At 42.3% G+C, this 13,473-nt stretch overlaps 1 long non-coding RNA gene across 1 annotated transcript in view; it reads right to left on the bottom strand.

The window, feature by feature from the left end:
- Positions 1-7,297: 7,297 nt before the first annotated feature.
- The window catches only part of LOC130275998 (uncharacterized), a 58,858-nt gene continuing 52,682 nt past the window's right edge, over positions 7,298-13,473 (bottom strand). Inside the window, exon 3 of the long non-coding RNA XR_008844982.1 lies at positions 7,298-7,603. This is a non-coding gene — a long non-coding RNA (uncharacterized LOC130275998). The remainder of the gene's footprint in view (positions 7,604-13,473) is intronic.

Raw genomic sequence — 13,473 nt, 5'->3', positions numbered from 1 at the left:
AGCATGCCCAGACAGCCCTTGGCGTCTGGGCATGCTGGAAGTTGCAGTTTTGCAACATCTGGAGGTCCACAGTTTTTGGACCACTGTGCCCTTCCAGATGTTGCAAAACTACACATCCTCAGCATGCCCTTACTGTCCAGGCATGCTGGGAGTTGTAGTTCTGTAACATCTGGCCCTTCAGATGTTGCAGAACTACAACTCCCAGCATGCCTGGACAGTAAGGGCATGCTGGGGGTTGTAGTTTTGCAACATCTGGAAGGGCACAGATTGGGAACCACTGTATTAGTGGTCTGCAAACTGTAGTCCTCCAGATGTTGCAAAACTACAACTCCAAGCATGCTGGGAGTTGTAGTTAGGCAACATCTGGCTCTAAAGATGTTGCCGAACTACTACTCCCAGCATGCCTGAGAATGTTTGGGAGTTGTGGTTTTGCAACAGCTGGAGGCACACTGGTTGGGAAACATTGTTTCCTAACTCAGTGTTTCCCAACCCGTGTGCCTCCAGCTGTTGCAAAACCACAACTCCCAAACATTCTCAGGCATGCTGGGAGTAGTAGTTTTGCAACAGCTGGAGGTCCCCCCCCTGTGAATGTACAGGGTACATTCACATGGGCAGGGGCTTACAGTGAGTATCGGGCTGCAAGTTTGCAATGCAGCAAATTTTGCGCGGCAGCTCAAACTCGCTGTAATCCCCGCCCGTGTGACTGTACCCTAAAAACACTACACTACACTTACACAAAATAAAATAAAAAGTAAAAAACACTACATATACACATACCCCTATACAGCCCCCCACCCCAATAAAAATGAAAAACGCCTGGTACGCCACTCTTTCCAAAATGGAGCCTCCAGCTGTTGCAAAACAACTCCCAGTATTGCCGGACAGCCGTTGACTGTCCAGGCATGCTGGGAGTTTTGCAACAGCTGGAGGCACCCTGTTTGGGAATCACTGGCGTAGAATACCCCTATGTCCACCCCTATGCAAATCCCTAATTCAGGCCTCAAATGCGTATGGCGCTCTCACTTTGGAGCCCTGTCGTATTTCAAGGCAACAGTTTAGGGTCACATATGGGGTATCGCCGTACTCGGGAGAAATTGACTAACAAATCTTGGGGGTCTTTTTCTCCTTTCACCCCTTATGAAAAGGTGAAGTTGGGGTCTACACCAGCATGTTAGTGTAAAAAAATAAACTTTTTACACTAACATGCTGGTGTTGCCCTATACTTTTCATTTTGACAAGAGGTAAAGGGGAAAAAAGCCCCCCAATATTTGTAACGCAATTTCTCCCGAGTACGGAGATACCCCATATGGGGGTGCAAACTGCTCTGGGGGCGCACAACAAGGCCCAGAAGGGAGAGTGCGCCATGTACATTTGAGGTGATTTGCACAGGGGTGGCTGATTGTTACAGCGGTTTTGACAAACGCAAAAAAAACAAAACCCCACATGTGACCCCATTTTGGAAACTAAACCCCTCACGGAATGTAATGAGGGGTGCAGTGAGAATTTACACCCCACTGGTGTCTGACAGATCTTTGGAAGAGTGGGCTGTGCAAATTAAAAATGTTGTACAGCCCACTGTTCCAAAGATATGACAGACACCAGTGGGGGGTAAATGCTCATTTTACGCCTTCTTACGTTCCTCAAGGGGTCTAGTTTCCAAAATGGTATTCCATGTGGGGGTTATTTTGCTGTCCTGGCACCATAGGGGCTTCCTAAATGCGACATGCCCCCCGAGCAAAATTTGCTCTCAAAAAGCCAAATATGACTCCTTCTCTTCTGAGCATTGTAGTTTGCCCGTAGTGCACTTCAGGTCAACTTATGGGGTACCTCCATACTCAGAAGAGATGTGGTTACAAATTTTGGGGGGTATTTTCTGCTATTAACCATTGCAAAATGTGACAGTAGAGTAAGAAAAAAGTCGGCGACTCACCAGAGCTGGTTTTCAAGCAGTTTCTTCTTTATTAGTACTCACATGCATGGGGAGAGAAAAGACGTACAGGGGGTACAGCTGTCTGGCTACGGGACCGTTTCACATGTTCTACATGCTTCGTCTGGCCTATCTTTTTTTCTTACTCTACTGTTATAAGACTGCTGTACCACGTCCAGTCAGAGCACCACCAAAGTTTCACTGAAGCAGCCAAGCTAGCTACCCTATGCCCACAAGTCCTAGTGTTACAGACTAAGTAGTGCCGATCTATCTGTCTACTTTATTTGCGGTGTTGCATTGCAAAATGTGAAATTTGGGGGGGAAACACACCTTTTAGTGATTTTTTTTTTTTTTTTTTACGTATGCAAAAGTCGTGAAACCCCTGTGGGGTATTAAGGCTCACTTTATTTCTTGTTACGTTCCACAAGGGGTCTAGTTTCCAAAATGGTATGCCATGTGTTTTTTTTTTGCTGTCCTGGCACCATAGGGGCTTCCTAAATGCGACATGCCCCCGAGCAAAATTTGCTCTCAAAAAGCCAAATATGACTCCTTCTCTTCTGAGCATTGTAGTTCACCCATAGTACACCTCAGGTCAACTTATGGGGTACCTTCATACTCAGAAGAGATGGGGTTACAATGTTTGAGGGGTATTTTCTGCTATTAACCCTTGCAAAAATGTGAAATTTGGGGGGAAACACACATTTTAGTGAAATTTTATTTTTATTTTTTTACATATGCAAAAGTCGTGAAACTCCTGTGGGGTATTAAGGCTCACTTTATTCCTTGTTACGTACCTCAAGGGGTCTAGTTTCCAAAATGGTATGCCATGTGGGGGATTTTTGCTGTTCTGGCACCATAGGGGCTTCCTAAATGCAACATGCCCCCCAAAAACCATTTTAAAAAAACGTACTCTCCAAAATCCCCTTGTCGCTCCTTCGCTTCTGAGCCCTCTACTGCGCCCGCCGAACACTTTACATAGACATATGAGGTATGTGCTTACTCGAGAGAAATTGGGCTACAAATATAAGTATACATTTTCTCCTTTTTCCCCTTGTAAAAATTCAAAAATTGGGTCTACAAGAACATGCGAGTGTAAAAAATGGAGATTGTGAATTTTCTCCTTCACTTTGCTGTTATTCCTGTGAAACACCTAAAGGGTTAAAACGTGGACTGAATGTCATTTTGAATACTTTGGGGGGTGCAGTTTTTATAATGGGGTCATTTGTGGGGTATTTCTAATATGAAGACCCTTCAAATCCACTTCAAACCTGAACTGGTCCATGAAAAATTGTGAGTTTGGAAATTTTGTGAAAAATTGGAAAATTGCTGCTGAACTTTGAAGCCCTCTGGTGTCTTCCAAAAGTAAAAACTCATCAATTTTATGATGCAAACATAAAGTGGACATATTGTATATGTGAATAAAAAAAATTTTTTTGGGGAATATCCATTTTCCTTACAAGCAGAGAGCTTCAAAGTTAGAAAAATGCAAAATTTTCAAATTTTTCATAAAATTTTGGGATTTTTCACCAAGAAAGGATGCAAGTTACCACAAAATTTTACCACTATGTTAAAGTAGAATATGTCACAAAAAAACAATCTCGGAATCAGAATGATAACTAAAAGCATTCCAGAGTTATTAATGTTTAAAGTGACAGTGGTCAGATGTGCAAAAAATGGCCGGGTCCTGAGGTGTAAAATGGCCTGGGTCCTTAAGGGGTTAAAGTGTCACAAAGATTAAATATTTAGCTTTTCAGTTTAACTCATGGATGACATTGTGTCTCAGGGCTCTTTTGATCACTGAAAACAATCTCGGACACCTTTGATAATTAGAAGAAAAGGGATCTCTCTGCTGCCGCAAAGAGTGAAATTGTTCAATGCCATGGACGAGGTATAAAAACCTTAGATATTTCACAAAAAACTAATGCATGATCATGGCACTACAGTGGGGATCAAAAGTTTGGGCACCCCAGGTAAAAATTTGTATTAATGTGCATAAAGAAGCCAAGGAAAGGTGGAAAATCTCCAAAAGGCATCAAATTACAGATTAGACATTCTTATAATATGTCAACAAAAGTTAGATTTTATTTCCATCATTTACACTTTCAAAATAACAGAAAACAAAAAAATTGCCTCTGCAAAAGTTTGGGCACCCTGCAGAGTTAATATTTTGTACTGCCACCTTTGGCAAGTATCACAGCTTGTAAACGCTTTTGTAGCCAGCCAAGAGTATTTCAATTCTTGTTTGAAGTATCTTTGCCCATTCTTCCATACAAAAGTCTTCCAGTTCTTTGATATTTCTGGTCTGTCTGTCATGCACTGCTCTTTTAAAGTCTATCCATAGATTTTCAATTGTCAGGAGATTGTGAAGGCCATGGCAAAACCTTCAGTTTTACGCCTCTTGATGTAATCCCCCGAGGATTTCGAGGTGTGTTTAGGATCATTATCCATTTGTAGAAGCCATCCTCTCTTTAACTTCAGCTTTTTCACAGGTGGCATCCTTTCAGTATTTATCAGCTGCTGTATACTAGTGTTGAGCGGCATAGGCCATATTCGAATTTGCGATATTTTGCGAATATATGGACGAATATTCGTCATATATTCGCTAAATTCGCATATTCGTAATATTCACGTTTTATTTTCGCATATGCGAAAATTTGCATATGCGCAAATTCGCATAGGCAAAAATTAGCATATACAAAATTTTCGCATATGCGAAACTTCGCACTCCAGTCTCACACAGTAGTATTAGAGCCTTCTTTACACCACACAAGCTGGAAGCAGAGAGGGATGATCACTGTGATGTGTACTGTGAAAAAAACCCGAATATTCATAATTGCGTATTCGTAATTCGAATTTGCGAATCTGTAAATAAAGTTTGCATTGCGAATATTCGCGAGCAACACTACTGTATACTACAAAAAAGTTGAGTTATTCTTTTCTGTCTGACCACACTGCTCTCTGCTGCCACCTCTTTCCATTTCAGGAACTGTCCAGAGCAGGAGTAAATCACATAGCAAACCTCTCCTGCCCAGGGGAGCTGGGCTAGCTGGCTCCCCGTCTCCATTGCGCATAGCTCCACAATAGGAACAAAAGATATCAACAGACATAACTCAGCAAGTACTCCATGTATAAATGTAAGTAACTCCTCTTTTTAAAGCTGTTCACCCGCACTATAACCCAGTATATTGGGTTTTGTGTGGATGAACAAGCTATCAGTTTCTTTTTCTAGGGTTAATTATAATTCAAAGTCCTTAAAGGGGTACTCCGCCCTAGACATCTTATCCCCTATCCAAAGGATAGGGGATAAGATGTCAGATCGTCGCGGTCCCGCTGCTGGGGAGCCCTGGGATCCCCACTGCGGCACTGTGCTATCATTACAGCACAGAGCGAGTTCGCTCTGCACGTAATGAAGGGCAATACAGGGGACGGAGCATCGTTATGTCACGGCTCCGCCCCTCATGATGTCACGGCCCGCCCCTTTCAATACAAGTCTATGGGGGGCGTGGCGGTCATCACGCCCCCTGCCATAGACTTGCATTAAGGGGACGGGCCGTAATGTCACGAGGGGCGGAGCCATGACATCACGCTGCTCCGTCCCCTGTATCGCCCGTCATTACACACAGAGCGAACTCGCTCTGTGCTGTAATGATAGCGCAGTGCAGCAGCGGGGATCCCCGGGATCCCCAGCAGCGGGACCACGGCAATCTGACATGTTATCCCCTATCCTTTGGATAGGGGATAAGATGTCTAGGGGCAGAGTACCCCTTTAAATTTATATATAAAAAATGTAATTTATTACTGATGCACAAAAAGAATGCTAGGATGTGGGAGAAAGTCCGTCTACCTGCCTATAACTTCTGATGTAGAAATTCCTTCAGAATGGTTAAAGTTTTGTGGCACATTTTTAAAGGTATAACCATCCTTTCCCCATAGTTTATAAAGATGTTAAGGCATTCAGCTCTATTAATTGCCCCTAATGTTCTATTTATCTACATGATGTTTTCTAGACAGAATGGGTTTAAGAATAGATTTATGGTTCAGAATGCGCCCATTTTTGATAGGAAATGTTCTCATAAGCATTGCTAAGTGGAAAAACTTAATCTAATAAAATGCTTCCAGACTAGTTATGTTTCTGATCATGCTGGGCAGTCAGTTTTAAATATATTTTTACTTTCAAGTAGTCAACAGCTTGCTCTAAGTGGTGCCATAGAATAAACAATACAATTCTGGTAAAAATGTGGCCTTCAATGTAGCGCAACTTCTACTTCTCCGGTGACATCTCAGCATCAGGTCATGTAAAATAATAGAGAATTTCATATACAGATCAACACAGAGCAAAGTAATGATGAAATGCTAATAAGAAACAGCAGTTAATTAAAAGTGATGAAATCATGTACTAGGTGAAGTCATTAATACATTGTTAGCTTGTTCATTTGTACAGTACACAGCTGTGAAGTGTAACAGTGCCCCTCAGAACAGTAATAGAGATAAGGTGTTATAACCTTACAGTGACCTAAGAATGAATGTGGTTGCCTATGAGTTTGTAAAATATACTCATTATATGAAGCCAAACAAAATAAGGGGAAAAAAGTATTATATCAGTAAGACTATTTTTCTCACTTATACAATGTTAATTTCCACCCTGTGGATGAATGCAGCACAACAGCCTATACATGTTGAAGTTTAATGTTGATTGGACAGAGAACACAAATGTTACGGTAATGTATTAAATTGTAAAACACTTGATAAAACAGCCACCGAAAGAGACTTGGGGATTCTGCTGCAAGTAAACTCAACTATAGCAATCAGTGCCAGGCAGCTGCTGCCAAAGCAAATAAAATCAATGGATGCAGTAATAGAGCTATATATGCACCCGCTATACAAATCAAAATTTACAGTTAAGCATGGAATTTTTATAGCTTATGGCACTGCTTTATAAGAAGGGCCTAGCTGAACTAGAGTGGTCACAGTAGATGCTAACAAGGGTGATAAAGGGAACAGGTAGCTTATAATATAAAGGTTATCAAACTTGGTTATTCAGTTTGGAAAAAATACTTTATAGAGATTAATTATGTACAAACATATCACAAGATATGTGTACAAGAATTCTGGAGATGGGACATCGATCTGGGCATTTATTCTGAATCCCATGTTTGGAGTAAGAAAATAATTTGTGACCTAAAATTGGCATCTGACTCAGGATTTTTTGCCTTCCTCTAAATCAAGTGTAGGATTTTAGAATGGACTTTACAGAGCTGTGTCTTTAGTCAACTATGTAACTATATAATTGGAGATTTTCCTAGTCTTGATGACGGAAAATATGGATTTTATTAAGGACAGGAGGCAAATATTATGCAATTCTTTCTTTACTTTTTTTATCAGCAGTAAAATAGTTAAGTATAAAAGATACAGTGAAAACAAACTTGAAATAGCATAACCAAACATGTTATAGATTATGAACACCCAATCATCTATAAGCTAGGTAACAAAATGAACTGTAATCTTCCCAACTGCCTCTTTCTTTAATGATGTATGGGAGAGAATAGGAATTTAATCCAGTAGATCTCCAAGTAACATCTGAAGTCCTTGAAAAGTTCAAAAAACTAAGTCCTCAACGGAGTAAAACAGGAACAGAATCCATTTGAAATCGGAGATCAGCCAGTCAAAGTCAAACAGCTAGAAGAGAAAATATAAAAATGTTATAGGGATGGGATATTGGGAGGCATAATATTCGCCTCCTGTCCTTAATAAAATCCATATTTTCCATCATCAAGACTAGGAAAATCTCCAATTTTATTACAGGACGGAGGATCATATTATGCAAGTTTAAAGCTGAAATAAATAATACATACTACATGAAATAATTATATAACAGACATGGAAACATGTCAGGTTTGAAATAAAAGTTTTTAAAAGTGGATTCTGATGACCAATTAGCTGTTTTGAGAATGTCTGCTAAAGAACCTCCTGATTGGACCAGTTTAGTAGAAATAGCACTTCTGGTAGAATGAGTGCTAAAAATTGAGGTATCTATACCAGCCATGATCAAGGATGATTTAATCCATCTAGCTAATGTAGTGGAAGAAACAGGTTTATGAGGTTTACAATAGGAAATTGTTGAGAAGAAGAAGGAAGAGGGGAAGTCCTAGATTCGTAAGCTTTTAGACAAACAACACAAAGTTTAAGATTATGAGGAAAAAAAGGATAGAATACTGAGTGTAGATTGGTTTTTGTGCGACGAACAATTGAAAATTGAACACCATGAGGTAAGTATTGTCTCCGAGAAATATCCAATGCTTTGATATCAGATACCCTTTAAATGGAAATTAAAAAGAGGAGAATAGTAAGCTTGAAAGAAAGTAATTTAAGGGATAGTAAATTATCATCCCAAGAAAAAAGTCTATCCAAAAGAATGTTTATGTTCCAAGTAGAATGGTATTTAGGAGAAGGAGGTCTCTTAAGACAAATTCCTTTGAAGGGTTTACAAATTAGTGGATGTTTTCCTAAAGGAATAGCATCAATAGGAGTGTGGTAAAAGGAAATAGCAGAACGATATAGATTCATAGTACGGTAAGCTTTACCGAAATCAAAAGATTCAGAAAGGAAATTTAAAATGTGGACTAGAGAGGCAAGCTTGGGATCCAAACTCCGTTGTCTGCACCAATGAAACCAAAGTTCCCAGGCTGATTGATAAGCCGATCTGGTACCCATAGCCCAGTCCTCTGAGATGATGTCTTTAGTTGATTGAGAAAATTCTGGGATAGAATGGGAAGGCCTGAGATTTTACAAGCCATAGATTGCCGGATGGATCCTGAAGAAGAAGGTTGTGAGAAGAAATCATTCTCAGAATATCGATAACCATTTTGAGGATCTGGGGAAACCACATCTGAGAAGGCCACCACGGAGTTATAAAAATCAAGTAAGATTTCTGCATTGAGGTTTGTAGAAGAACTCTGGAAAAAGGAGGGAATGCACAAAGAATGCCCCTGGGCCAAGATTGGAGGAATGCATCGATCCCCGAGGCTTTGGGATCTGGACACCAACTGTAAAAGTTGAGAAGTTTAGTGTTCAGATGGGATGCAAATAGATCTGTTAGAAGATGACCCCAAAGATTGTAGATTTGTTTAAAAACAACAGGGTCTAGTCTCCAATCGCTGGAATCTGTCAGAGTACCAATCTGCAACTGAATTGGAAAGACCCGGGAGATATTCTGCCTTGAGGATTATGTTCTTGTCCAAAAAAAATTCCAGATATCTTTCGTAATATTGGCAAGAAGTTTGGAACGAGTGCCTCCAAGTCGATTGATATACTGGACTACTGAGATATTGTCCATGTGAAGGTGGATACAACAGTGAGAACAATGTTTTGCAAAGAATCCTGCAAGGAGTTCTAAAAAAGTTGATATGGTGAAGAGATTCGCCTGGAGACCATTTTCCAACAGTGGAAAGAGGGCTGCAACGTGCACCCCATACTGTGAGGCTCGCGTCGGATTCAATAAAGAGATCCGGATTTGAGTTGAAAATATTCTTCCCATTCCATGATTGAATGTGTTGAAGCCAACAGAGAAGTTCCTCTCTGGCTTCCAATGAAAGTTAGACTTTGTCTGAGTACAGCAATCCGTCTCTCAGATGTTGAATCTTGAGACGCTGGAGAGCTCTGTAATGGAGGGGTGCAGGGAAAATAGCTTGGATCAAAACTGAAAGTAACCCTACGATTCTGGCGATGGATCTCAGGGAAACTAGGTCTTTTCTGAGTATAGATCGGATTTATTTCTGAATTAAAGACAACTTTTTGAAAGGAAGACTTAAAAGAGTGGTCTAGGTGTTGACAACAACACCAAGGAATTCCAACTCTTTTGAAGGGATAAGAATGGACTTTTCCTGATTGATCAGGAAACCCAAATCCGTAAGAAGAGAAAGAGTCCATTGAGAATGAAGATGGATATCCGCGAGAGAATAATCTATGATAAGGATGTTGTCCAGATAGATTATTAGACGGACACCCCGGTAGCGTAAATCGGCTACTACAGGTTTTAGGAGCTTCATAAAGCATCAACGGGTGGAAGAAAGTCCGAAAGGAAGGCAAGTGAATTGCCATAGTTGGTTCTTCAAAAGGAATTGAAGATAAATTTGAGAGTTTGGATGAATAGGAACTGTTAAAAATAGACCTAAAGGACGCTTTATGTTAAGGACCAGGCCAATTTTATTTTGCATTTTCGTTTTTTCCTCCTCGCCTTCTAAAATCCATAACTCTTTTATATTTCCATCTACAGACCCATATAAGGGTTTGTTTTTTGCGTGATCAATTTTACTGTAATGAAACCTCTAATTTTACCATAAAATGTACGGCGAACCCCAAAAAATATTTTTTTAGGGAGGAAATTTAAAGGAAAACCAGAATTTTGCACATTTTGGAGGGTTTTGTTTTCACACTGTACAATTTACTGTAAAGTACTGCGGTGATACCAAATATGTTTATAAAAAAAATGTACGCTTTTTGGGGGTAAAAATGGGAAAACTGACAATTTTCATTTTTATTGGGGGAGGGGATTTTTCACTTTTTTTACTTTTTATTTTTAAAATTTTCTACTTTTTTTTTTTTACACTTTTTATGTCCCCATAGGGGACTATCTATAGCAATCATTTGATTGCTAATACTGTTCAGTGCTATGCATAGGACATAGCACTGATCAGTAATATCGGCTATCTCCTGCTCTGGTCTGCTCAATCTCAGACCAGGGCAGGAGACGCTGGGAGACGGACGGAGGCAGGTGAGGGGACCTCTGTCCGCCATTACACATGATCGGATCGCCGCGGCAGCAATGCAGGCGATCCGATAATCTATTTTAACATCCACATTGCTGCAGATTCCGTGATCTGTACAGATCACGTCATCTGAAGGGTTAATGGCGGACATCCGCGCAATCGCAGATGTTGGCCATTACCGGCAGGTCCCCCACTGCCTTGTATGACACGAGCACCGCTCTGATGCTCGTGGTCATACATAGGACGTAAATGTACGTCCTGGTGCGCAAAGTACTGCCAAATCAGGACGCACATTTACTTCCGTGGTCGTTAAGTGGTTAAGAGTAGGTCTCTTAACAGATGGATACCCTCCATCTTGAAATGATTGTATCTGACAAAATTGTTAAGAATTCTCAGATTGATCACCGGTCTGAAAAAGCCTCCTTTCTTTTTGACATGAAATAGGTTGCTTAGAAAGCCCTGAGAATTTAGATTTATCGGAATAATAGCTCCTTTGGAATTAAGATTTTCGATTTCTAGATCAGCTAGATATGTTGATCTGTCATGGAAAATTGGATAGGGTGAGGGAGATGAGGTTGAATAGGAAGGGAGAGAAAGTCTATCTTGTAACCTAGGATCGTGTTTAGGATCCATGCGTCTGAAGTGAGCATGTTCCAAGTGTGGAAAAAATGAAATAGATGACCTCCCAATGACTTACCTGGAGATGGATTTGATCTAGGAAATACTCTTCTTCCACGTCATCTCCATGACCTGCCCCTGTATGGGACAAAAAGGTTTAGATTGGGTGGAAGGGGTGGGATATGTATTGAAGGTTGATTGTGGGAGGCCTCTCTGAGGTGGTCTATATGAAAATGCGCAGCTGAAAGAGCAGCCTCTTCCTCTTCCAGCCCTGCCAAAAATGTTGGGTTGAAAAACTTTTTTCAATGACTTTTGGGCTTTATCTTATGAAGAAAAATGCCCACATATTTGGAGATTTCCTATATAAAAGCATCTCCAAATAGGAGACCTTCAGAGTTAGAAACAGATTCAGAAGAAGCTAGATATGCCACTTGGCGATCTAGCTTCAGCAATATTGTACGTCTCCATTCAGCACAGAGAGCTGCATTTGTGTTGCCAAAAAGGCATCTTGCCCTTTGAGCACAACCCTTCAACACATTCACATCTATGGGATTACCGGTGGATGCTGCTTCCTCGGACAATTCCAAAATCTTGGTCAATGGACCAAGAAGATCAAAGAATTTGTCTTGGCAAGCTCAGAACGAGCGTTCTAGACCCTTTTTTGTATTTTTTTCCACTTTTGAAAAGATATTTAATTAAAATAGGGTCAATGTCCGGTGTAGAAGCAGTGTTGGAAGGTAGGGGTGTGGGCATTTGGCTCTTAATTTGTTTCTGTCAGATTTATCAAGGCTCTTTTTTATCACTAAGTTAATAAATTTAGACACCTGTGGGTGTGGGAGCCATTCCCCGCATCAGGGGTGATTATTTGTGAGGGATTGTAAAATGGTATTCCAGAGCTATCCAATATGACAGTGTCAGATTTGTCAGTATCAGGGACATCATCATAATCAGAGATGTATTAAAAGTGGGTGTTACGCCGAGCGCTCCGGGTCCCCGCTCCTCCCCGGAGCGCTCGCTACACTCTCCTCACTGCAGCGCTCCGGTCAGATCCACTGACCCGGGGCGCTGCGATACCGCCTCCAGCCGGGATGCGATTCGCGATGCGGGTAGCGCCCGCTCGCGATGCGCACCCCGGCTCCCGTACCTGACTCGCTCCCCGTCGGTCCTGTCCCGGCGCGCGCGGCCCCGCTCCTTAGGGCGCGCGCGCGCCGGGTCTTTGCGATTTAAAGGGCCACTGCGCCGCTGATTGGCGCAGTGGTTCCAATTAGTCTGATCACCTGTGCACTTCCCTATATCACCTCACTTCCCCTGCACTTCCTTGCCGGATCTTGTTGCCATTGTGCCAGTGAAAGCGTTTCCTTGTGTGTTCCTAGCCTGTGTTCCAGACCTCCTGCCGTTGCCCCTGACTACGATCCTTGCTGCCTGCCCCGACCTTCTGCTACGTCCGACCTTGCTTCTGTCTACTCCCTTGTACCGCGCCTATCTTCAGCAGCCAGAGAGGTGAGCCGTTGCTAGTGGATACGACCTGGTCACTACCGCCGCAGCAAGACCATCCCGCTTTGCGGCGGGCTCTGGTGAAAACCAGTAGTGACTTAGAACCGGTCCACTAGCACGGTCCACGCCATCCCTCTCTGGCACAGAGGATCCACCTCCTGCCAGCCGGCATCGTGACAGTAGATCCGGCCATGGATCCCGCTGAAGTTCCTCTGCCAGTTGTCGCTGACCTCACCACGGTGGTCGCCCAGCAGTCACAACAGATAGCGCAACAAGGCCAACAGCTGTCTCAACTGACCGTTATGCTACAGCAGTTACTACCACAGCTTCAGCAATCATCTCCTCCGCCAGCTCCTGCACCTCCTCCGCAGCGAGTGGCCGCTTCTGGTTTACGCCTATCCTTGCCGGATAAATTTGATGGGGACTCTAAGTTTTGCCGTGGCTTTCTTTCCCAATGCTCCCTGCACTTGGAGATGATGTCGGACCAGTTTCCCACTGAAAGGTCTAAGGTGGCTTTCGTAGTCAGCCTTCTGTCTGGAAAAGCCCTGTCTTGGGCCACACCGCTCTGGGACCGCAATGACCCCGTCACTGCCTCTGTACACTCCTTCTTCTCGGAAATCCGAAGTGTCTTTGAGGAACCTGCCCGAGCCTCTTCTGCTGAGACTGCCC

The sequence above is a fragment of the Hyla sarda genome, chromosome 1 (genome assembly GCF_029499605.1).
Source record: "Hyla sarda isolate aHylSar1 chromosome 1, aHylSar1.hap1, whole genome shotgun sequence".
NCBI lineage: Eukaryota > Metazoa > Chordata > Amphibia > Anura > Hylidae > Hyla > Hyla sarda.
Note: the sequence above shows the minus strand (reverse complement) of the source record. Positions and strands in the feature narration are given on the sequence as shown.